This window comes from Haliaeetus albicilla, chromosome W (genome assembly GCF_947461875.1).
Source record: "Haliaeetus albicilla chromosome W, bHalAlb1.1, whole genome shotgun sequence".
Classification (NCBI taxonomy): Eukaryota; Metazoa; Chordata; class Aves; order Accipitriformes; family Accipitridae; genus Haliaeetus; species Haliaeetus albicilla.
This window is the reverse complement of record NC_091515.1, coordinates 17673446-17696482: the sequence shown is the minus strand read 5'-3', so window position 1 is coordinate 17696482 and position 23037 is coordinate 17673446. Positions and strand designations below refer to the sequence as shown.

At 45.4% G+C, this 23037-nt stretch overlaps 1 long non-coding RNA gene across 1 annotated transcript in view; it reads right to left on the bottom strand.

Moving 5' to 3' along the window:
• LOC138683504 (uncharacterized) overlaps nt 1-23037 on the bottom strand; it is a 612710-nt gene that overhangs the window by 233670 nt on the left and 356003 nt on the right. The window contains exon 2 of the long non-coding RNA XR_011323012.1: nt 18757-18798. This is a non-coding gene — a long non-coding RNA (uncharacterized lncRNA). The remainder of the gene's footprint in view (nt 1-18756; nt 18799-23037) is intronic.

Genomic DNA, 23037 nt, shown 5'->3' with positions numbered 1-23037 from the left:
AGGACATAAACAGGACAGCTGACCTAAACCAACCAAACAGATATTCCATACCATATGACATCAGCTCAGCTATAAAAGCTAAAGTAAAGGGAGATGGAAGCAGGGGCATTTTTGTCTTCCGGAGCAACCACTATGCGTACTGAAGCCCTGCTTCCCAGGAAGTGGCTAGACATCGCCTGCTGATGGGAAGTAGAGAATAACATCATTTGTTTTCCTTTGCTTTCACTTTATTAAACTGTCCTTATCTTGACCCACGAGCCTTTTGTTATATTTTCTCTCCCCTGTCCAGCTGAGGAGGGGAGTGATATAATGGCTTTGGTGGGCACCTGGCATCCAGCCAGGGTAACCTACCGCAGCATCTCTATGCTTCACAGACAGAAAACAGCCCCAGCCTGCATCCAGGCCAGCAGGATGAGTGTGAGGTGAAACAAATTCCTCAGTGGTTTCAGGCAGTTCACAGGGTCAAGTTCTCCTGTGAGATGGTGTTTGACTGGTGGTGCTACAGTCTGGGCCAGTGGGGCTCCAGCCTCACTCGCAGCAGTGGAAGGGGTAATCAAGTCAGCAGGTGGTGAAGGGGTCTGTTCTTTCTTCCACTTGGTTATTATCCATGATTACTACCCACAGAACCTGCTGGATTTTTTTAAAGAACCTTTGGATAGCTATGCAACCTTTTTTCTTCCAGTGGCAAAATGAAAAAAGAGAGAACTGTGGAAGGGAAAGACATACTGGAAGAGACAAAATCTGATATTCAAGTTCCTCCTTCTGCCTCTAAAACAGCCCAGGTTTTTGTGAAGATGTTTGATAGACCTGCACTAAACAATGAGATTGATTTAAGAAACCCTTCCAAACTTGTGAAGTAGAAATTAATGCAGTAATTTTCTGCAAAAATATCTCAACATTTTTTGATCAACACAGGTTATCTCTGCCAAAGCAGGGTTCAAAATGATCCCTACAGTACATAGAAGAAAAGCAAACAAGTCATGTCATGATACCAGTCATGGTATCGTCATGTTTTTCTCCTTTCATGTTGGGAAATTACTTTATCTCCATTTATCTCTGTCTCTACTCTGCCGGTTTCTAAACCATGTCTGAACATTGTCTTTTCCTCTGCAATTATTTAGACTTCCTAGTAGGCTCTTGCAATGGATGGTAGCAAGCTTTTTGGAAACCCAAATATATTTCATTTACCAGTTCTTTATCTGATCTCATCTCTATACAAAGTTGTGCTGTTGTGACTATAGATATAATTTTTATATTGCATAAAGCTGCATTAGCTTAATTCAGCTGATATAAAGTTATGCCGTTTGTCATTCATGAATATGTAGACATCCATTATCAGTTGAAACCTTGCTTATCTTGGTCCATCTTGCATTGGTGAATTTACAGGTACAAGTTAAATGCATATAACACATTTGAAGCCTTTTTTAAAAACATAAACATACAGAAGTTGCATCACTTTAACTAAGAACAGATTCTGTGTGGTGCTGTATACAAGCCCTAATGGATGGGTGACAACATTTCTCTTTACAGAAGATGCAAAGAATACAGATCTTGCAGAAGGAGCTAGTAAGTATATCCCATTTTAAAATGCCAGCTGCTCAAACCATGGCTATTCTTAGTGTTTCATTTCAGGAAGAAGTATTTCACTGAAATTCCTCCTTTCTATTCTCATTTAGAGCAAGCAGATACTGAGGAGAGAGCCTGGGAAGCTGACACCCATCAAGATCTAGAAAGCCAGTTGCTGGCAAAACATTTCTGGAAATTTGAAGAGTGAACCCAGCTCTTTGTCTTTTGTACATATCATTGTAGGGCACTCATTTCTGTAACCGTCTTTTTTTTTTCTACCAGGTAATCTGTACATCCTGGTGCCATGCTGTGCGATCAGTAGATATATAACTGTGGTTTGCGTGAATTTTAATAGTTAAGGGTCCCAAATTAATACACATAATTTAAAGATCCAACAATTAATCCAACAATTGTTAATCCAACAATTCTGGAGTCACTTAGGCTCAACACCCATAAAAAGCTGTACTTCTTATATACACCTCTGTCTCATGGGTCTGTGGGAGAAGAAAACTTTGCTGCATCAAAAAGAGGTAACAGTAAATTAGCATGGGAGTCAAGGCATCAGCATGGCTAAAGAGTAAATAGAGGTTTTATTACAGCCCATCTAGTGAGCTTTCTTCCCTCATCTGCTGGGCCCCACTGAGAGGGGTGCAACAGGGGTGCCCTGTGATCAGAAACACATTCAGGGTATCTGACCTGCAGGCATGGAGGAGTCACCAGCGCCCTTTGCAACTGGAGGTGTTTCAGCTTTGAGCAGTGGCAGGAGCAAAGAAGGCTCCCTGGAGTCCTCTCAGTCTGTGACTGTCGTCTGGGGGTTGTCTACCACCTTCCTGACTGACCAGTGCGTGACCACTGGACGTCTCTGCCCTCAGTGCCCACAGTTCCCTGCACAGAAATTAAAAAAGGCTGAAAGTGGCTGACCTACAATTATATAGCATTACAAATAAAACAACGTGATCCAGGCTCAAGCTGCAACCCTGCAATATTTCATCCTCCATACCTGGAGGTATGTGAGGTAAGAGAGCAACCCGCTCCCCTCCCCTCAGGCTGTGTTCCCAGCTCTTCTTCCACCACCGCAGCCTGCAGTGGTGGAAGAAGAGCTGGGAACACAGCCTGAGGGGAGGGGAGCGGGCTGGTCTCCCACCTTCACCTTCTGGAGGCTCGCATGCACCCCCAATGCCCAGAGCAACTCCAGTCCTGGGGGCATTCTTGAAGATTGCCTCAGCTGTGGATTTCTTTTTAAGGAACAGGCATTACATACAGAGATGCACTCAGCAACAACTTAAAATAGGTGGGGCATGCAGTACCTGCAACATAATGACAAGCTTATTGAGCACCCAATGACATCTATGATGTGACATCAGAAGCAATTATTATGCTAGTAATTTATTTATTTATTTATACAGCAGCTCCCTGAAGAGCCTATTAGATGCATTGTTGGATAGCTCATCTTCTCATTTGTAAGGTAGCTGAAATTTGACTGGACATACATGTCTGCTTTCAAAGACTTGGAATGGAAGAAAGGCAGGAGAGAGACAATCTCCTCTTTGGGTTTTGACATACAAGGATCAGAAAATCAGGTTAAACAAACAAACAAAAAAAGGCATGGCAATAGGCCAAGGCTCCTCAATGGATGGATAGTATGGAGAAAGGGTATGAACATTGGTCAGAGAGGCATTATTGTCTGTGAAAAGACTGAATTTGTCTGAACTGTTGGATGGGGTCATTGAGAAACAACTGAGCAGCTTATGTAACTTTGTTTTATACAAAAGTATCAAATTCAAAACTTCTCCTAGAATAGTACTTGTTCTCAGCTACAGGGTCAGATTTAGAAACGGATGAATATCTCAATCCACTACCAGGGATGTATCACTGTTGTGTCATTGACCCCTCAGATATAGATTAAGAAGCAAATGCAACAACTAATCGTACAGCTTACTTATTCTTGGACATGATAGCTGACAAATGTCTTGCCAAATAATCACCAAACCTACTAGAGATAATACTCTATCAGACATGGGTTTGGTAAGTACTCAGAAAAGTATAGAACAGTCAATGATAGAAGATAAACAAGGATTGACTTGACATGAGAAGATTTAAATAAAGTGGAGGGCTAGACAAAAATAGGTCTAGAATATTTTTTATTTATAAAGGAAAACTGCGAAATAAACTAAAGTTGTTGATAAAGTCCGAAGTGCTGAAGAAATTGAATGTGTGGAATCCAGGAATACTCTTAAGTAAAAGATACAAAAACTATTGGAACCAAGAAAAGAAAAAAAAACTTTTATGGAAAGACTTTGAAATGGCTGGATAAGCTGCCATTTTCAAAAAGCTATTAGGAGTAAGCAAAGAACACCCAAACTAGGAAAAGACTGACTAGGAAAAGCACCTTTTGGAGCTCAAAATCCAAGTTTAGGTACACCTTGCAAAGGAAATTAGAAGCAAACTATGAAAAGTTTAGTCATATAAATCACAAGGAGAAAGGGGTAGGATACTGGGCTTTCTTTGCAGTACAGAGAGAAGAGAGACACTAGGGAAGTATGACTTCAAATTTAAATAGTTTGCTGTATTTTCAATAGAAAGATGATGTTGAGCAAGGAGGTAAGAACACAATGGCTAATGGAAATGAAGATTTGGGAAGAGAGCTCACCACAGCTGGGACTGAAATAAAACATAAAGAACTTAATGTATTCAAGCCGGGGGGGGAGGGGCAGACAATCACTACCCAGAGCAGTAAAAGACCTGGCATGTGAAATTGCAGGTCCAGAAGCAAGGAGTTTTTATAAATCTTTCAAGTTAAATTAATGCGGAATGACTGCAGAATAGCATACATAGACTCTGTATGTGAGGACAGAAGAAAAAGGACATGAACAAGACTGTTAGACTCACTTCAGTATTATGTAAGGCTTTAGACAGAAGACAGTGCAACAGAAACTTTGGAAAGGTAAATCATGACAGGGCAACTTCTTACCCTGTTTTACTGAAGTATTTGATTTTTCTAAAAAGGTTGATTAAATCTAAACTGTATCTCAGTAAAACGTATTATTTACTTATTGTCCTGGTTTCAGCTGGGATGGAGTTAATTGTCTTCCTAGTAGCTGGTACAGTGCTATGTTTTTGAGTTTAGTATGAGAAGAATGTTGATAACACTGATGTTTTCACTTGTTGCTAAGCAGTGTTTAGTCTAAAGTCAAGGATTTTTCAGCTTCTCATGCCCAGCCGGTGAGAAAGCTGGAGGGGCACAAGAAGTTGGGAGGGGACACAGCCAGGGCAGCTGACCCAAAGTGGCCAAAGGGGTATTCCATACCATGTGACATCATGTCTAGTATATAAATGGGGGTGGGGGTGGGGGAGGGGGGATTGCCGGTTGGGGACTAAATGGGCATCAATCGGTGGGTGGTGAGCAATTGCATTGTGCATCACTTGTATATTCCAATCCTTTTATTATTACTATTGTCATTTTATTAGTGTAATCATTATCATTATTAGTTTCTTCTTTTCTGTTCTATTAAACGATTCTTATCTCAACCCCCTGTCACATCCCAAAGTTGGAGTGACTCAGGTTCGTGGATTTCCTTTGTCAGAATTAAGGTGAAACGACACCAGGGGAGTTCAAACAACAATCAACATTTATTCAACCTAGCTAACCTTGCCCAAGTACACGTGAACTTATCAATATGAACCTTGCAACATGTCATTAAGCCGCTGTTTGAGAAGAGAGGGGAGGTGTAGAAAAAGAAATGGAAAAAGGAACATGGAACTGTATCAGAAGGAGAGCCCTCCCGTTGAGTCACAAGGTTCAGAGCAGACCCCCTTGCTTTCTGGACTCCTTCTCAAAGAGGAGCCCAGGGGTGGCTAGATCCACTCCTAGTCTCAGACTTGGTCAATGGTTTATGTTTAAAAGGATGAGGTGTAGGGACTGTGGAAAAGAGAGAAGGAAAAGAGGGAGAGAGAGAGAAAGAGAGAAAGAGAGAAAGAAAGAAAGAAAGAGAAAAGAAAAGGGTTTCACCAGTCCTGGGTCCAGCATTGGTCCAGCCAGCGTAGAGATCCAGTTCCAGAGGGCGCACACTGAGAACTCGTTCTCCCTTCTTTTATAGTGTGTTAGTTGATGGTCTCGACATGCGCAGTTCCCATTCCCAGGGTTCCCTGGAATCGGTCAGTGAGCTTTGGGGGGGGTTCATTATGGAGTTGCCTCTCTTTTCCTGCTGGCGTGACCACTTAAGATAGAAGCACAGTCCCATCCTCCATGGGGCCCCCTGCTCCAGGCTCATATGCTGTGCTCCTTCTCCTGGTCACTTAAGATAAGGAATAGCAGCTTTGGAGAAGTGCGGTCCCACCCTCCGTGGGGCCCTCTCCTCCAGCCATATTGTCCTGTTCATAAAACTCCAGCATTTTTACAGAGGCCGTTTTCTCCAGCAAAGTTCTTTAACAAATGTTTGAGACATGGACTACAATTTGTCAGACTGTCACACCCATGAGTTTTACTTTTTTCCCCAATTTTCTCCCCCATCCCACTGAGTGGGGGGGAGTGAGTGAGCGGTTGCGTGGTGCTTAGTTGCCAACTGGGGTTAAACCACAACAGTCCTTTTGGCACCCAATGTGGGGCACGAAGGGTTGAGACAACAACAAACCTGACCAGAGCTTGTTAAAACAAATTTGTTACAAGCATTCATTTTATTGGTCTAAGTGTTGCTGGTCACTACGTTGATTTATGTGTTCTTAGAGTTGTTGCTCTCGTTTTTAAAGTTCTGTTATGTATCACCTTGCTTGCTGTATGTAGTCCGTGTTCTGCTGCTTATCATCCGTGGGAGGTGGATTAAGGTTTTCGCTTTGATGTATTGTATAACACTGGCTTGTGGTATGATAAAGTCATCGGCTGTGGGATTAATCCGGTATTTGCACTCAGCATTGTCGTCACCTTTATACTTCGGGAGCCATCTGTGGGAAACTATTAATAATTATACCATTTACCTTTCCTCCTTGGAAAGCCAGTCTATGGGTGGGGTACCTTTCTTCCCCTCTCCTTTCTCCTTCAGTCCAGTTACAATGGCATTTGAGAAATTGGAAAATTTGAATAGCCTTGGGATGTTGAGACCAGCACGGTCCTAGCCCTACTGCTAGGAATTAGAATGCTCTTGAAAGTGGTTCAGCTCTTGTTTAAGGTTAAACAACTATTTAAGAAGATCACCCAGAGATCTGCCCCAAGGCTGGATAATTATGAGTGGCAGGGTGTGGGGGGTAGTATGGGCAAGTACCTAGAAAAGTGGGCACCTCCGATGTTTTGGAACTTCACCCCTGAACAAGTGCAGAATCCAGAAGAACTAGTAAAATATTTGGAAAAGGTATGCTGTCACCCCGGCAGCTCCGGACAGATACAAGTCGCTGCAACGTGCTGGGGCCTGGCCCACGCCTATCGAGCCCTGTTCAACACCACTCAGTACCCTCAAGGGGAAGAGAAGGTCTCTGGATCTAACAACAAGATGACGAGCACTGCGGCTGCCCAAACCTTGGCAATGGGCACTGCAGCCCTTCCAGACCCAGCGACGAGCAATGCGGCTACCCAGACCTTGGCGACAGGCACTGCGGTCCCTCCAGCCCCGGCAATGGGCACTGCAGCTACCCAAACCCCAGCAATAGGCACTGAGGCCCCTCCAGCCCCGGTGACACACACTGACGTTACCCAAAACCTTACGAACGGTACTGCAACTGAACCAGCGGACCAACAGCCACCAGTATCAGTTGCCCCCATACACAAGAAGAAATATACAAAAAAATCAGTTCACTTAGAGAAGGATGAAGGTGAACCAGGGTCATCATGGGAACAGAAGGAAGAGGCAGAACCAGAGGTAATCACCCGATCCCTATCCTTGAGTGAGCTGCAACGTGCTGGGGCCTGGCCCATGCCTATCGAGCCCTGTTCGACACCACTCAGTACCCTCAAGGGGAAGAGAAAGTCTCTGGACCTAACAACAAAATGATGAGCACCGCGGTCACTCAAACCTCGGCAACGGGCATGCGGCCTTTCCAGCCCTGGCAACGAGCATTGAGGCCACCCAGAACTTGGCGACAGGCACCGCGACCCTTCCAGTCCCGGCGACGAGAACTGTGGCTACCCAAGCCTCAGCAACAGGCACTGCAGCCCCTCCAGCCTCAGCAACGAGCACAGCAGCTACCCAAACCTTGGCAACGGGCACTGCAAGTCCCTCCAGCCCCAGTGACGAGCACTGCTGCTACCCAAACATCGGCGACAGACACTGCGGTTACCCAAAACCCGGTGAGCAATACTGCAACTGAACCAGCGGACCAACCTGCACCAGTATCAGTTGCCCCCGTACAGAAGAAGAAATATACAAAAAAATCAGTTCGCTTAGCGAAGGATGAAGGTGAACCAGGGTCATCACGGGAACAGGAGGAAGAGGCAGAACCAGAAGTAATCACCCAATCCCTATCCTTGAGTGAGCTGCTGGATACGTGAAAAGATTTCGGCCGTCGTATAGGTGAGCATATTATCACCTGGCTCCTCCGATGCTGGGACAATGGGGCTAATAGCTTGGAATTAGAAGGCAGGGAAGCCAAGCAGCTGGGATCGCTTGCCAGGGAAGGTGGCATTGACAAGGCAATTGGAAAAGGGACACAAGCCATCAGCCTCTGGAGGTGACTCCTGTCATGCGTGAAGGAAAGGTACCCCTTCGAGGAAGATGTTATATGTCAATCAAGAAGGTGGACCACCATGGAAAGAGGTATCCAATATCTGAGGGAATTAGCTGTGCTAGAGACGATTCATTATGACCCAGACAACCCACAATTACCCAAAGATCCAGACGAAGTCCCATATACATGACCAACGTGGTGGAAATTTGTACGGAGTGCACCATTATCCTATGCCAACACACTGGCAATAATGGCCTGGAAAGACAAAGAGGCACCAACAGTGGATGAAGTGGCTCGCCAACTCTGGCAATATGAAGAAATTCTTTCCTCCTCCCTACAAGGCTGCATTTCGGCTGTGGAGAAGCTGTCCGAGGATTTCCAGCAATTCAAAGAGGATATGTCCTACTCCACACGTGTAAGGACCAATGTCTCAGCTATTAGGAGTGAGCGTTCCTCTGCCCAAGAGAGAGAATATAGAAGGTACACACCGCGAGGTGCCCTGTGGTTTTACCTGTGTGATCACGGAGAGGACATGAGGAAATGGGATGGAAAACCTACCTTGGACCTAAATGCACAGGTACGCAAGTTACGAGGAAAAACCACCACAAAAGGGGATTCTACCAGGAGAAATGCTGCTCCAGTTTCCAAACAGAGTAGAAGGGCTGATCTTATTTCTTATCCCCTTGAAGGGAATTCTGAGCCAATTTTACGAGAAGTGAGTACTGGACACTCTGACCATAATTAGAGGGGCCCTGCCTCCAGCCAAGTGGAGGAAAGGGATAACCGGGTCTATTGGACTGTGTGGATTCGATGGCCTGGCACATCAGACCCACAGGAGTATAAGGCTCTAGTAGACACCGGCGCACAGTGCACTCTAATGCCATCAAGTTAAAAAGGGGCAGAATCCATTTGTATTTCTGGTGTGACAGGGGATCCCAAGAGTTAACTGTATTGGAAGCTGAAGTAAGCCTAACTGGAAATGAATGGCAGAAACACCCCATTGTGACTGGTCCAGAGGCTCCATGTATCCTTGGCATATACTATATCTCAGGAGGGGGTATTTTAAGGACCCGAAGGGGTATCAATGGGCTTTTGGTATAGCTGCCTTGGAGACGGAGGGCACTGAACAGCTGTCTACCCTGCCTGGTCTCTCTCAAGACCCCTCGATTGTGGGGTTGCTCAAGGTTGAAGAACAACAAGTGCCAATTGCTACCACGACGGTGCACCGGCGGCAATATCGCACCAACCGAGACTCTCTGATTCCCATCCACAAGTTGATTTGCCAACTGATCAGCAAAACTCACTCACCCTTTAATAGTCCCATATGGCCAGTGCAAAAGTCTAATGGGGAGTGGAGACTAACAGTTGACTATCGCGGCCTGAATGAAGTTATGCCACCGCTGAGTGCTGTTGTTCCAGATATGCTAGAACTTCAATACGAACTAGAGTCAAAGGCAGCCAAGTGGTATGCCACAATTGACATTGCTAATGCCTTTTTCTCAATCCCTCTGGCAGCAGAGTGTCGTCCACAATTTGCCTTTACTTGGAGGGGCGTCCAGTACACTTGGAATCGATTGCCCCAGGGGTGGAAACACAGCCCCACCATTTGCCATGGACTAATCCAGACTGCACTGGAAAAAGGTGAAGCTCCGGAACACCTGCAATACATTGATGACATCATCGTATGGGGCAACACAGCAGAAGAAGTCTTTGAGAAAGGGAAGAAAATAATCCAAATCCTTCTGAAAGCCGGTTTTGCCATAAAAGAAAGTAAGGTCAAGGGACCTGCACAGGAGATCCAGTTTTTGGGAATAAAATGGCAAGATGGACGTCGTCAGATCCCAATGGACATGATCAACAAAATAGCAGCTATGTCTCCACCAACTAATAAAAAGGACACACAGGCCTTCTTAGGTGGCATGGGCTTTTGGAGAATGCATATTCCAAATTACAGTCTGATTGTAAGCCCTCTCTATCAAGTGACCCGGAAGAAGAATGATTTTAAATGGGGCCCTGAACAACAACAAGCCTTTGAACAAATTAAGCCGGAGATTGTTCATGCCGTAGCCCTTGGACCAGTCCGGACAGGACAAGATGTTAAAAATGTGCTCTATACTGCAGCTGGGGAGAATGGCCCTACCTGGAGCCTCTGGCAGAAAGCACCTGGGGAGACCCGAGGCCGACCCCTGGGGTTTTGGAGTCGAGGATATTGGGGATCCGAGGCTCGCTATACTCCAACTGAAAAAGAGATATTGGCAGCATATGAAGGAGTTCGAGCTGCCTCAGAAGTGGTTGCTACTGAGACACAGCTCCTCTTAGCACCCCGACTGCCAGTGCTGGGCTGGATGTTCAAAGGGAAAGTTTCCTCCATACATCATGCAACTGATGCCACGTGGAGTAAGTGGGTCACACTGATCACACAATGGGCTCGCATAGGAAACCCCAGTCGCCCAGGAATTTTGGAAGTGATCACGGACTGGCCAGAAGTGGAGGTGACGTGCTGAAGAGGCCCCACTGTATAATAAACTGCCAGAAAATGAGAGGCAATATGCCCTGTTCACTGATGGGTCCTGTCGCATTTTGGGAAAACATCGGAGGTGGAAGGCTGCTGTATGGAGTCCTATACAACAAGTCACAGAAACTGCTGAAGGAGAAGGTGAATCGAGTCAGTTTGCAGAGGTGAAAGCTATCCAGCTAGCGTTAGATATTGCTGAAAGAGAAAAGTGGCCAGTGCTCTATCTCTATACCGACTCATGGATGGTGGCAAATGCCCTGTGGGGGTGGTTACAGCAATGGAAGCAGAGCAACTGGCAGCGCAGAGGTAAACCCATTTGGGCTGCCGCACTGTGGCAAGATATTGCGTCCCGACTAGAGAATCTGGTTGTAAAAGTACGTCACGTAGATGCTCACGTACCCAAGGGTCGGGCCACTGAAGAACATCGAAACAACCAACAGGTGGATCAGGCTGCCAAGATTGAAGTGGCTCAGGTGGACCTGGACTGGCAACATAAGGGTGAGCTATTTATGGCTCAGTGGGCCCATGATACTTCAGGCCATCAGGGAAGAGATGCAACATATAGATGGGCTCGAGATCGAGGGGTGGACCTGACCATGGACACTATCGCGCAGGTTATCCATGAATGTGAAACATGTGCTGCAATTAAGCAAGCCAAGCGGTTAAAGCCCCTGTGGTATGGAGGGCAATGGCTGAAATATAAATTTGGGGAAGCCTGGCAGATTGACTATATCACACTCCCACAAACTCGCCAAGGCAAGCGCTATGTGCTTACAATGGTGGAAGCAACCACCGGATGGCTGGAAACATATTCTGTACCCCATGCCACTGCCCGGAACACTATCCTGGGCCTTGAGAAGCAGGTCTTGTGGCGACATGGCACCCCAGAAAGAATTGAGTCAGACAACGGGACTCATTTCCGAAACAACCTCATAGACACCTGGGCCAAAGAGCATGGCATTGAGTGGGTGTATCATATCCCCTATCATGCACCAGCCTCTGGGAAAATTGAGCGATACAATGGACTGTTAAAAGCTACATTGAGAGCAATGGGGGGCCGAACTTTCAAACATTGGGATACACATTTAGCAAAAGCCACCTGGTTAGTCAACACCAGAGGATCTGCCAATCGGAGTGGCCCTGCCCAATCAGAATTTCTACATACTGTAGAAGGGGATAAAGTCCCTGTAGTGCACATGAAAAACATGTTAGGGAAAACAGTCTGGGTTACTCCTGCCTCAGGCAAAGGTAAACCCATTCGTGGGATTGCTTTTGCTCAAGGGCCTGGGTACACTTGATGGGTGATGCGAAAAGATGGGGAAGTCCGATGTATGCCTCAAGGGGATTTGATTTTAGGTGAAAATAGCCAGAATTAAACTGTATGATATTAGTTGCTATATAACCCTGCTACTGTATGTTATCATTACTATAATTGTTATATGCTACATCCATAGTACTATAGTAAGAATCACTTGGATCAAGCAAGAAAGAACTATGATAAAACTGAGCGAAGTGCAGTAGTGATGGAACCAGAACTGACTCCAGCATGCAACAATCCAACGGTGCACACCATCCTCCTGCTGCGTCAAATGTCATCTGCTTGTCACACCGCACTGAAGCCCAATTCTGCTCTACCGACTGAGAAGACTTTGCACCATCCCTCCTGCCCAGACAGACTGGTATGACAGATGGAGCCCAGAGTCGGAAACTAAATGAACTCAACAAACATTTTATGAACATAACCCATGAACTGATATCTCTGTGTGTGTATACATACATATATATATATATCATTGTTCATATGTCTCAAAGGGTAGGAAAGATGATGATGATTGATCAGGATGTAACTAAAGGTATGGGAACTGAGCATGACGTCAATGGTATAGAATAAGGGGTGGATACTTGTTGCGGAGGATCCACAGGGGACATCACACACAGACCAATGTGATCAAGTGAAGCCCATTTACTACAACTTTCAGCACAGTTATATACCTTATGCGCTTATGCACACGCCTTATACAATACTCTAATTGGTCAATACCCCGTTTCACGCGATGCTATCTTATCCTCTATTGGCTGTGCAAGCTTCTTCACGAGGTGTCCAGCAGTTACTTATCTCATTCTTCGGCATCCAGGTGTTGTTTGTCAGGCTCTTCTTATCTTCCTTTTTCCCAGTGTACAAGGACACAGCATCCTTGTCTGCTTCAGCACTTTGTAAACTTATGCTTCGTTCCCAGCTAACGGCTGGATTGCTCACATGCCCTCGCCCAGCCAAGAAATCCTCAACAATTCCCCCTTTTTGTTTTTGAGCAATCCAGGCTTGCTTAATAACTTGGGATGCCATTTTTTCTTAACAAGCTAAACAAGGTAAAATTATTACAATAGCTAAAATCACAATAACTACAATAATGCCCATAATTCTTTAAGCCAACCCGTTACCCCTAATGACCCAGACCATGAGGACTATGAGGAAGATGAACCATCCATACATTCTTGTGTCATCTTGCTCCGCGAACTCAGCCCAGCAATCGGTAGGTGCCAGCTTTCCGTGGGCGTCCCCACAGAGGCAACGATGGCCTTACCGTACACCAGCCCGATGCTCTTCGGAAAATCCCGGTATTTATACATTTGCAGAGGAACAGGTTTTGGCACACGTGGCCAGCGGGTGCCAAAAGTCCGCCTCGGTTGCAACCTATGACGCATGCGCTCGCTGGCCAGGCATGCTGCATGAGTCATAGCCATCTTGTCTATTGGTTCATGGGCTTTATGATGCGGTTGCGATGCACAGAGAATCTTGACCTGTTATGTTAGCCAAGGTGACCTATACGTTAGTTTTCGGCTGAGGTGGTATTCATATTGCCACACCATCTAAGATGGTCCAGATGATGATGGTCGTACAAATCGAACAGGAGTCTATTGTGGGCCTGTATCTGTGGAAACACAATCATAACCTCGCCCCCAGTTTATTAATGGAAATGGACCTTCCCATTGCCCTGTTTCTAAATTCTTAACTAAGACCATGACCTTACCCCTAATTTTGGCTTTAGCTAACTTTTACGTTTACCCCACACTGTCTTCCCGTAATTACACTATGTTTAATCAAATTATGCTTAACACACTTTTTACCTAATGCAAGTTCTATATACAATAAGGCACGCTGTTCTAAGTCTTCTACAAGCGATAAATCCTTATAATGCTCTAACCAAAAAAACCTCTCTGAAGGACTCAATGTCCGCTAGTCCTCTAAAGTGTAATACTCTATTAGTCAGAATCTGTCGGATCAGTGGCTCCAGCACCCGCTGGTACCGTGCCAGTTGCCATTGGGACGATTCCGGGTCCAGCATCAGTGCGAAGCCATGGCTTGACCCACTTGGCTGGGATCCAGCGAATGCCTCGATCTGTAAGCAAACACATATACCCTCTCCCAGTAAGTTTTACTTCTGCAGGTCCGCATCATTGCCTGGACTCTGGGTCCTTATACATTACCATGATTCCTGTACTTTGTTGCATCCTTTCCGCCTGTAAAAGAGCATGATGCACTACCATCGGTGGGTCTTTGTGATCACCTGTCAATCTAAGATAATTTAGCACAAATAAGGCTTTGGCCAATCGTTCCTCTGGGAGTAAGCCCTGGGTTCCCCCCTTTTGTCTTTGCAGCATGCTCTTTAGGGTCTGGTTGGCCCGTTCAACAATAGCCTGTCCTGTGGGAAGATGTGGAATACCCGTACCATGGTGAATTCCCCACAAATTACAAAATCGAGCAAATTGTGTAGAACCATAAGCCGGGCCATTGTCCGTCTTAATTTCTTTAGGCACACCCAGCACTGCAAAAGAAGCGTGAAGATGTCATTCAACATGTAAGGCCTTTTCTCCAGTTTGTGCCGTGGCCCACATGGCAGCAGAATAGGTATCAATACACACATGCACATAACGCTTTGCACCAAACCACATGACATGGGTGACATCCATTTGCCACAACTGCAATGGCAAGAGACCTCGTGGGTTAACCCCACAGCCCAAGCCCAGCCCCTCCTTTTGACAATCGGGGCATGCTTTAACGATACCTTGGGCATCAGTGAGTGGTAAGTCAAATTGCTTTGCTAACATCCTAGCGGGTTGGTGCAAGAACGCATGTGATTGCCGTGCTTGTTGAAAACGATTCCCTGGAGGAGGCTCCCATGCCGCTGCAACCAATTGGTCAGCTCTTTCATTTCCCTCTGACAAACCTGGTAGTTTTTGATGACTTCTTATATGTGTTACAAAATACTCTACACTCCGAGAGTTCAAGCTGCATAGTAATGACAAAAACAACATGCCCAATCTTTTGCTTGTGACCTCCTTTACCATTGCTCTTTCCATCCTTTGTACCACCCCAACTACATAAAGAGAATCGGATACGATATTCAGCGGCTCCTTAGCCCAATGCTGCAGTGCCCAAATCACCGCTTTTAATTCTAGCATCTGTAAAGAATCCCCAGGCTCTCCCTTTTCAACATGCTCACACCACTGATCATTAGCATCTTTCCATGTACAGGTGGCCATACCTGTCTTTTTCCCAGCATCAGTAAACACTGTTACCCCGTGTACAGGTGTTTCCGACCTCCATGGTTTTTGCTCAAAGGTTTGCTGTTCCAATAGTGACCACAACTTATGCTTTGGATATTGATTACTTACTGTACCTCCAAACCCCGCTAATGACACTTGTAACGCTACAGAATGCCGAATTCCCCATTCCAAATACCATTTTACCAGAGGTATTAGCAACATTTCTGGTTCCGTCCCTGCAATCTCTACAATCCTCGTTCTTCCCCTAATGATCAGTTGTGCAAATAACTCCAATTGGGTTACAATAGATTTGTCCGGTTGCATGGCCAAGAAGACCCATTCCAGAATTCTCAAGGGATCTGAGCGCTTTGTGTCCCACTGACAAATTACCGCATAAGGGTGTTGTCTCTGAGAGTCCCCTGTATTAATGATCATCAATAGTATCGGTAAATCCTCATTGCATCTGGATGCAAAGCTAGATGCAATTTTCTTTGATATATATTCTAAGGCTTTTTGCTGTTCTCCTGTCATTTCCCGTTTCTCATCTGCACGTGCGCTCGTACCCAAGAGTTCTACCAAAGGGGCCATATCATCATTAGTGATACCGCAAAGATTCCGCACCCACTGGATATCTCCCACAAGCTTCTGGACATCATGCACCATTGAAATTTCTGATGTTATTTGAACCTTCTGAAGTTTAACATTGCTCGCATCTATGTGCCACCCCAAATACTTCCAAGGTGCTGCCTTTTGCACCTTTTCAGGAGCAATTATTACTCCGCGATGTCTTAAGATGTCCTGTAATTGAGTTAAAATTTCATCCTGTGGCAAGTTCCTTCCCGCTATCAAAATGTCATCCATATAATGATAAATGATTAACTGAGGAAACTGCTTTCTTACAGGCCCTAATGCCCAGGCCACATACACCTGACACATCGTGGGGGAATTGCGCATTCCTTGCGGTAACACGACCCAATGGTATCTCTTATAGGGCTCTGCCTTGTTAATTGATGGTACCGAAAAGGCAAACCGTTCAGCGTCATCTGGGTGCAAGGGAATGGTGAAAAAACAATCCTTTAGATCTATAATTAACAAATCCCATTCTTCTGGAAGCATAACTGGAGATGGCAAACCCAGCTGCAGGACTCCCATACTGTGCATTACCGCATTCACAGCTCTGAGATCATGTAACAGTCTCCATTTCCCACTTTTCTTGGGAATGGTAAATATTGGTGTATTCCATGGACTAGTAGAAGGAACAACATGTCCCGCTCTCAATTGGTCCTCAACTAACTCTTGTATTTTTAGCAGCCTTTCAGAATTTAGCGGCTACTGATCAATCCAAACAGGCTCATCTGTTTTCCAGCTAATTTTCAGGATTGGCTGCCCCTCAGTGACTGCTCCTAAAAAGGATGGGTCACTAACATTGCCTTCATTTGGCTCAATAAATCATGGCCTATGAGGCCAAACAATTCAGTTGGGGTAGTCATGACATACGGATGTGTCGTAACATGCTCACCTTCAGGGAACACAAATGGGTAATGGGTAGCTGACTTACTAAGGTGGCTTGTGTGCCCCCTATCCCTGCAATACCAAAATTTGGATTGATCAATGGCCATGATGGAGGCCAAATATATCGTGAAATAATCGTAACATCAGCTCCTGTATTGATTGTCATCGGTTTCTTGACGATAACTCCGTCAGGCCCTTCCAATTGCACTACCTTTTCTGGTTTACCTTTTGTTATGTCCATGGCAAGGTATACCTGCAGTTCCCCTGTGGAGCCGAATCCACCATCTCCACGTTGTACTTCACCTGGGTTCGGAACACACGACCTGAATGGAACTAATTGTGCTATTCTGGTACCTTTAGGAATAGAAACAGGAGGGATTAAAACATGAATCATAATTTTCACAGTCCCACAATAATCTGCATCAATAAGCCCTGGGACTACCAGAATTCCTTTTAGAGCTGTTGAAGATCGTCCCATTAAAAATGCACTAATCCCAAACCCCCATGGTCCCTTTATGTTGCTATCCACCAAGTGGACTCCTGCATCCACCAACGTAATGTCTACTGCAGTTTCCATGTCCACTCCGGAGCTTCCTGCAGTGGCGGATCTGGTAGTTGCGAGTCTGCCTGAGGGCTGGCAGCCCAGGTCCCTTGCATTTGTGTCCTCGTGCGAGGGGCCTTCGCGCTCGGTGTAAAGTTTCCCTTCTTCCTGCATTCTTGGTGGTATGGTTATCTTTCTTACAACTGTTGCACCGTCTTTTTGTTAGCAGAAACTCTACATTGGTTTTTAATGTGTCCAAGTTTACCACAATTAAAACACTTGACCGAGGGTTTCTTACTGGCTTTATCAATAAGCGGATTCCGTACTGACTAACAGCAGTCCTTAACTTCTCAAGGACTTTCCAGTCAAACACCTCCCATCTTTTTTGTCCATTATTTTGTATAACAACTGGAAATGCTCGGAGCATAGTCCCTTCCACAAGGGCATTTTTTATTACTCCCCTCCAATGTCTCTCCCTCTCGTCTGCAGCGGCTATTACAGGCGGCTCCGCGTCTATCGCGGGCGCGGATGGCTTCGGCTTCGAGAGGCGGGATGGATTAAAGGGCGGTGGCGGGGGCGCGGACGGTGCTGCCCGGGGGCCGGCGGAGGCGGTGGCGGCTCTGGCGGCGGCCGCTCCCTGGACGGCTGACACACGCCGCGGCGGGCTGACGGAGGGGAGGGCGGGCGGGGGGAGAAAGATGGGCTGGCATACGGCCAAAATCTTCGTTCCCTTGCGTTCTCGGCTCACCCTTTCGAGAGGATGCATATCTCCCCCTCACTTCTGGTTCTTCTGACCGTACTGTCAGTTTTTGTAACTGGTTCACCACCTCCGAGTCTGTCGGCTCCGGACCTGCCGGGCGACAATCGGCCCCCCCTAATTCCTCCGCTTCTCGCGGAGTAACAGGCAGGGGGATATCTTCGGCGCCAGCGACCTGGCTGGGTATAGGCAAAGGCTGTGTCTGTGCAGGCGTCTCAGCATTAGCAAAAATGGATGCTCGGGGGCGTACAGATAGTTGTGTAGAGAATGTCCCCCTAACTGCAGCGGGATAGGCTGACGCGGCAGCCATGGAGGCAGCAGAGGGGGTCCCCGCCGCGCAGACAGCGGCGGCTGCCTGCCGTTCCGCCCTCATTGCCTGCAGCATGTCTCGAATTACCTTCCAGTGTGCTGCGTATTTGTTTGCCTCCTTTGCCTTATCACCCCCGCCACTAATAGCGTCCCACAGCACCTTGCCTATATTATCCCAGGTCGCTTCTTCAAATGCGACGTTTATACTCGGAATAAGTTCTCTCTTCCAATCCCATAAAAGCAACCCCTTTAACACAGAATTATCGCATTTCAGTCCTCTCTCAGAGAGAAAATAACAAAGGAGCTTTAGGACTGCTTCCTGCTCTTTGTCCAACCCCATCTCCTTCTCCGACCGCTCACCTGATCAGGGCAAGATTCAAGCTTCTATTCACTTGCGCGCACCTCCTCGTCTTCCCGGCTCAGCTAAAGCTCATGTTGTTCTTCCCAGCTTAGCTGAAGCTCATGCCATCCTGCTGGGGCAGCAGGAAAGTCTCAGCCGGCTTCTCCGCTCCGTCGTCGGTTCAGTTGCACCAGAAATTCTCGTAGAGACGATAAAGTGCTGATCTGAGGGTCCCTGTTCGGGCGCCAAATGTTGCAGAAGATCCACAGGGGACATCACACACAGACCAATGTGATCAAGTGAAGCCCATTTACTACAACTTTCAGCACAGTTATATACCTTATGCGCTTATGCACGCGCCTTATACAATACTCTAATTGGTACAATACCCCGTTTCACGTGGCGCTATCTTATCCTCTATTGGCTGTGCAAGCTTCTTCACGAGGTGTCCAGCAGTTACTTATCTCATTCTTCGGCATCCAGGAGTTGTTTGTCAGGCTCTTCTTATCTTCCTTTTTCCCAGCGTACAAGGACACAGCGTCCTTGTCTGCTTCAGCACTTTGTAAACTTATGCTTCGTTCCCAGCTAATGGCTGGATTGCTCACATGCCCTCGCCCAGCCAAGAAATCCTCAACAGATACTGTCCTGGTTTCAGCTGGGATAGAGTTAACTGTCTTCCTAGTAGCTGGTACAGTGCTATGTTTTGAGTTCAGTATGAGAAGAATGTTGATAACACTGATGTTTTCAGTTGTTGCTCAGTAGTGTTTAGTCTCAAGTCAAGGATTTTTCAGCTTCTCATGCCCAGCCAGCGAGAAAGCTGGAGGGGCACAAGAAGTTGGCACAGGACACAACCAGGGCAGCTGACCCAAACTGGCCAACGGGGTATTCCATACCATGTGACATCCCATCTAGTCTAGGAACTGGTGAGTGGGGGCAGGGAATCGCCGCTCGGGGACTAGCTGGGTGTTGGTCGGCGGGTGGTGAGCAATTGCCCTGCGCATCATTTGTACATTCCAATCCTTTTATTACTACAGTTGTCATTTTATTAGTGTTATCATTATCATTATTAGTTTCTTCTTTTCTGTTCTATTAAACTGTTCTTATCTCAACCCAGGATTTTTACTTCTTTTTCCCGATTTTCTCCCCCATCCCACTGGATGGGGGGGAGTGAGTGAGCGGCTGCATGGTGCTTAGTCGCTGGCTGGGGTTAAACCACGACACATGCCCAGCAAGTGAGAAGGGTGGAGGGGCACAAGAAGTTGGGAGGGGACACAGCCAGGGCAGCTGACCCAAAGTGGCCAACGGGGTATTCCATACCATGTGACGTCACATCTAATATATAAACTGGGGGGAGTGGGGGCGGGGGAATCGCCGCTCGGAGACTAACTGGGCATCGGTCAGCAAGTGGTGAGCAATTGCATTGTGCATCATTTGTACATTCCAATCCTTTTATTACTACTGTTGTCATTTTATTATTGTTATTATTATCATTATTAGTTTCTTCCTTTCTGTTCTATTAAACTGTTCTTATCTCAACCCACGAGTTTTACTTTTTTTTTTTCCCTGTTGTCTCCCCCATCCCACTGGTTGGGGTGGAAGTGAGTGAGCAGCTGTGTGGTGCTTAGTTGCTCTCTGGGGTTAAAGCATGACACTGGGAAATGAGAGGCAGAGGGAAAAAAAAGCCCTTTCTGATTACCAAAATATGTAGATCTGTCTCCATCCATTAAAAAATAAAAAGATAGATGTTCACATGCAACTCCAGTGGCTTATTAATTAGGGGATGGATGAAGGGAAATATGTAAAAGTTTGGGATCTTAATGCTTGAATGTACCAAAATGTCTCCTGAGTCTTTAGTGACTATTGCTCAGCTATTTATCTTTTGGAAATTCAGTAAAATATTTTATTTAATTCCAGTTTAATATGTATTGCAGTGCAGAAGCAGCTGGTCATTTTGAAGGAATATTTGTATTAACTGCTGTGTTTTGTGGAGACTTAATATAAAGAAACATATTCAGGAACTCAGTTTGCTATATTGGCAATACAAATCAGGAGTGTCACTGCAAGGAGCTGCCTCATTTATTTCTCAGGTTTAATTTTATTAACAGATGCAAATGATTTGTTAAACATAAAACAAAAGGAAAAGGAGAATGAACTCTGTGTCATCACTGGCTCTTCATTCTAAACATCCCATCAAAACTTAAAACCCCTGGATATCAGGTGCATTTTATCTTGGGTTTACACTATACTCTTAATGAAAGACCTTGAATGGAAATGGCTAAAGAAACCACCTTAAAACTTCAGCATTTTCATGTCAGTTACACATTTTCTTGAAGGCTAGGTCCCTGTTCAAGGTCTAATGTGTTTGGAGAGCAAAAAGAGCTTTGTGTTATTAGGCAGAATCCCTTTTATACACAGGGAATTGGATCAATTTGACACTGTCTGTCTCCACTTTATTGTCCCACTACTTCAAACAGCTGGTCCTTGGCATTATCTTAAGGAAGGGGTTGATGGAACTGTAGGTCTGGTGTTTGTCAGTTGTGGATAATGTTGACTTTAGTCAGTCATGTTCACACATAAATGAGCCACGACAGTGATAGACTGGTAAATAGAAAAAGCAGTTTTACTGTGGATAACCTTCTTGTGTAAATGCAACAAATAATAAAGTCTGCTCCTCAAGAAAACAGCCTTAAATACGCGAGTGATTTATTATCTCTTTTGTTAGCAGGAATTGTCCGTTTTAAAATGGGCACCTTATGGGGAGAAATGGCAAAAGGTCTATAATTATAAATACTTCTTCTGTTCTGTAACATGAGATAAATAACGGGGTTCCCACTCTGCTCGTGCTCATGAACAGAAGACATTGCTGTGTACAAAGAATTGCAGCGGCATCATTATGACATCAATTCTTCCTTAGAGAAAGATGACGCACATAGTTAAAACAGCAGAAATAGAAATTCCCTCCCTTTTCTCTCTTTGGGTTTTTCTTTCTTTCTGCTTGTCTAGAAATCAGAAATCAGAATAAAACCTGTTCAAGCCAGAGAGTGAAAAGCACAGTTCAAGTGCAGAGTCCTCTAATTGGAAAAAATAAAAAACAATATAAGCTCATTTCTATCCATTTGATGTCACTGCAACTCTGCTAAGTACAGTGTGGAAAGAAAGAAGAGAAAGGAAGGAAGGGTGGAAGAAAGGGTTTTTTTCTAAAGCAAATACAACTCAACCACACTTTCAAAGCAATTTGTATAAACATCTCTCCCATGATTTTTTGTTTATGGCCCCTAAGTTTCTAATTAAATACTAATTAATACTATCACCAGAATTGTCTCCCATCCTCAGCTCTTCATAGCTTTGTCACTTTGATTAATGCATAGTCATTTATTAACTTATTTAACAAGCTGAAATGCCTCATGACAAACCAGATAAAATTATCCCCATAACAGTCTCATTACTGCAAAAAAGGAGTTTTAAACAATAAAAATTATCCTCAGTAATGTTAGAGCTTTTTCATTGCAACCTTAGAAGATGGAAATAGGGGGGTTTTGTTTGATTTGTAACATATGGAGTTGTATAAAGCACCCATTAATAAAGTGTATATGTTCATTTAAGCTTGATCATTGCAGTGGTTCTGTAGCCCTGTGTGCTTATTATTTAACTTTTGTTGTATTTATGAAAATAATTAATGTTCTGACCAGACAGGGACTAAAATACCCTCTAGAATGAGATAATTAGGGGCATAAATAACGATTAGGTCTTGCATTTTGCTTTTTTAATTAATTGTTTTGTTTTCAGCTAAACCTGATAAAGAGGAAATCACAGTTTACCTGGGGATTATGATGACTTTCCATGAAGCAACTTAACAATGCTGGAGCCAGCTGGGAGGCTGCGCCAGGGACTGCTGAGCTCTGCCTGGCAGAGAGGGGTGCAGCTCCACGGGACCTTGCTGTCCCCATGCCAGCAGGGCTGGTGTCTCCATGGGGAGCCCAAATCCCACCCATTTCCCTCCTGTCCCTGCCGAGAGTGGAGCAGAGACAAGATCTCACAACCCACAAGAAAGCCTCCCTGCCAAGGAGGTAAGGTGAATGTGGCAAGGAGGATGGAAACGACAAGTTTGTGGGTAATGAGGATATTCATAATGAAGCCACACTGAAAGCTGCAGGCTGCAAGGGACAGGGAGCCACTGCGAGCCACAGGAGCCCCTCCAACATACAGGCTCTTGGGCTCCCAGAGGACATAGGGTTTTTTGAGCTGCAGCCCTTCAGCTACTTTATTTCCACAGGCAGGAAGGGTTGAAATAAGCTGGCAGG